Source organism: Mycetomoellerius zeteki, unplaced genomic scaffold (assembly GCF_001594055.1).
Source record: "Mycetomoellerius zeteki isolate Tzet28-1 unplaced genomic scaffold, Tzet1.0 scaffold78, whole genome shotgun sequence".
NCBI lineage: Eukaryota > Metazoa > Arthropoda > Insecta > Hymenoptera > Formicidae > Mycetomoellerius > Mycetomoellerius zeteki.
The window spans coordinates 309,686-313,109 of record NW_017257808.1 but is presented as its reverse complement, the minus strand read 5'-3'; the positions used below and the strand labels follow the sequence as shown (position 1 = coordinate 313,109).

Genomic DNA, 3,424 nt, shown 5'->3' with positions numbered 1-3,424 from the left:
ACTGTTATGCACTTTTTAATGAAATTAATTGATCTAAACGCAATTATTATGTAAAAAATGTGTTAAAAACATATTAAAGTGATATACTAATAAAATTCCATAATTTTGATAAAAATCATCCAAAAGCAATAGTTTTATCAACGCGGTTCTGATTTGTGTCATTATACCAAAGAAATTGGACCCGATATGTGATATTACATTGCTGAGAAATTTTTTACAATTAATTTCTTACTCCGGCGTAAAAGATGTATTTTGATATATACATTTAGACGTAGTATTCGTATCCCACAGATATTATTTTTGATTAAAATTATCCAAATCTAAAGTAATAGTTTTATTGACAAATTCTGATTTTTGTCATTATATCACAGAAATTGGACTCCATATGTATGGAGTTGTATGTATATGTAATGACGTTATGTCGTTGAGGAAAATTTTTTAATTAATTTTTTGCTCTCGTATTTAACGTATATTCTGACGTATTTTGCATTTTAGATATTTTCAAATATAGTGCTCGTATTGCACAGATATTGAAGTTAGAATTACATGATATCATATCCCCTACAACAACAATGCTGCAACATTGCAGCAATATTGCAAGTTGCAGCAATTTTACAGCGTTATTGCAGCAATATTGCTACAAATTCTGTGCTATAGAGGATGTTTTCTACTTCTTTATATTTTTTAATCATAATCTGTAAAGGTAAATAATCATTTAAAAGATTGCTTTCGATAATACTTACGTATCTTATGAGAATCTGATCTATGCTTTAATTGACATAGTAATAACCGATAAATTTTATTAATTTTGATAAGAATCATGTAAAAGACCACTGGCTGGTCCCAATTTTTCTCATTATATTGAAGGAATTGGACCCAATATGTGACGTTACATAGAATTTGTATGGTTTCATTAAGTTGCAATACATAAAAAACTTCCTGTTTTCGATGTAATGTTTAATATAATGTATATAAATCACAATTAATTACGAAATATTACGTATATAGTTACCATGAATGTATATTGCATTTTACGATATGTATATCATGCATAAGCTGTTTTCAATCCATTTTTTAATGGTACCCATAAATAACAAGGCGTAAAAAAGTACTAAATTTTGATATATCTTCATTTACGGTTTATACATATAAAAAAAAATTACAAAATACTAATTGAAATGTTAATGTATATCAATGTATACTTATGTATACCTTACGTATAATTGGTCCCAGTATGTGCCAACCATAAAGATATATATATATATATGCCTATATATATTTGAATAGATCAGCAGGGTTAAAATTTCTAGAATCGAAATTATAAAGAATCAACGATACCCCATCCAATGGCGAATAAGTGCATGTGAAGAATATGTGGATGCTTTCCCTCCGAAACTGCGCAGCTTGGGATTGTCACACTCTCGTGCGTGAAAGGCTTTCCATTTAAGAACCTCTTGCCATGCCTGTTCGTTATTGGCATTGTGAATTTTTATTATGTCATCCATATCTTTCTGGGAGATATCATTTTTCCATCGCCATCCTTTCCTCAACACAGCATTCAAGAATATTTGTTGAGAGAGGGATATACCCAAAATTATCTTTCCTCCCCGGTTGCTTTAGGTATCAACGAAATCTACCTACTGGTTGGCAAAGGAAATGATTGGTCTGGAGCAGATTGCTGATTCGCTGGTGGCATCTGCAATCACATTCATTTATATACGAATAAAATAGCAAATTTTCACTTGCATTATATTAGATTAGTGCATACTATATAAGATGCTATATATGAAATCAGGAAGTTAGTATAAAAGCATATAAATATTTTATACAATTAAATACCCAATAACAATATTGCCACGTAAACTTAATTTATTGCCATTAAACTGAAAATATATACAGGGTGGCCCATGTAAAGTGTTACAAGCTATTATCTCTGAAAGTGTGTGTCAAATGACTAATATTAAAATGACTCATCCTGTATATATACCAGGGTTATGTTTAAAACATTTGTATTTAAAACAAATGTTTAAAACATGTTTTAAACACTGTACTGTTTTAAACAAACATATGTTTTAAACAAATTTTTAACGTGTTACACATACTATAGAGATTTTCAGTACTTATAGTGTACATTAGAACACGAATTGTATCACCGCGATGGATGAGATATTATTAAAACGGCCAACCAAAAGTATATTTTGATTATTAAAGAGGTCGATGAAAACATTGGAAACCGGAAAGCCGGAATTGAAAAATATCTCGAATTAGAATCTTAAGAATCTAAGATTCTTAAGATTTTACTTAAAATGACCTTGAAATTAGTTGAAATAAAAATGGCCTATGAATATCAAACGTTTTAATAATGTATAAATAAGCTTTTTAAAAGTACTATTTAAAACATGTTTTTTTTTTAATATTGTTCAAAATATATTTAAAACATTAATAACATATTTTTAACGAAAAAAAGTTTTGTTCTTTAAAAAAAAAGAACATGATTTTTACCAACCCTAATATATACAGGGTTCGGCCAAATAACATGTAAAGCGAGCACGACATGATTCTTTATAAAAAAAAGTAAAAACAATATATAAAATAAAATTTTTCGATTTTCTGTTTAGTTTTCGATAAAATCTAATTTGAAAATCTACTGCGTAAACTTACGACTAAGCTACGGTTCATCGAGCGACGTATAACGCATATAGTATTTATAAACAATGTTTACACGGAACCTTAAAGTAATAGGTTTATAGAAAAACAAAGAAAATTTTTAATGAACAAAATTTTATTTTATCAATTACAGTAGACACCTATTGCTCATATCGACGCACTCCCTGTTCGTATAACTCATCATCATGATATTTGAATGAAAACTGACACGAGTATTCGACATTGGAGGTCGTAGAACGTTGTTTATAAACACTATACGCGTTATACGTCGCTCGACGAACCGTAGCTTAGCTGTAACAGCATACGTATGCAGCGGATTTTCAAACTAGATTTTGTCGAAAACTAAGCAGAAAATTGAAAAATTTTGTTCTATATTTTTTTACCTTTTTATAAGGAATCACGTCGTGTCCGCTTTTACATGTATTCGGCCGGACCCTGTGTGTGTGCATGTGCATGTGCGTGTGCGTGTGTCTGTGTGTGTGTGCAGGGTATCTGGTAACGACCGCAAAATATTTCGTGCGTGGGTAGAACAGATTATACTGAGTCGAAAAGTCCTGTACCATTTTGCGGTGCCAACAATAGTGTCAACAATAGTGGGTTGTACATTCGGCAGCAGTAGGCCGACCGGACGCTCTTATTCGGTTATCTTTAAATTTAATATCGGTTAATATCTCCTTAACTATTGTTGACACCGCAAAATGGTACAGGACTTTTCGACTCAGTGTAGTCTGTTTTACCCACGCACGAAATATTTTGC

General features: G+C 30.7%; 1 pseudogene; it reads right to left on the bottom strand.

Moving 5' to 3' along the window:
* Nucleotides 1-1,338: 1,338 nt before the first annotated feature.
* The window catches only part of LOC108729598 (cytochrome c-type heme lyase-like), a 3,457-nt pseudogene continuing 1,371 nt past the window's right edge, over nucleotides 1,339-3,424 (bottom strand).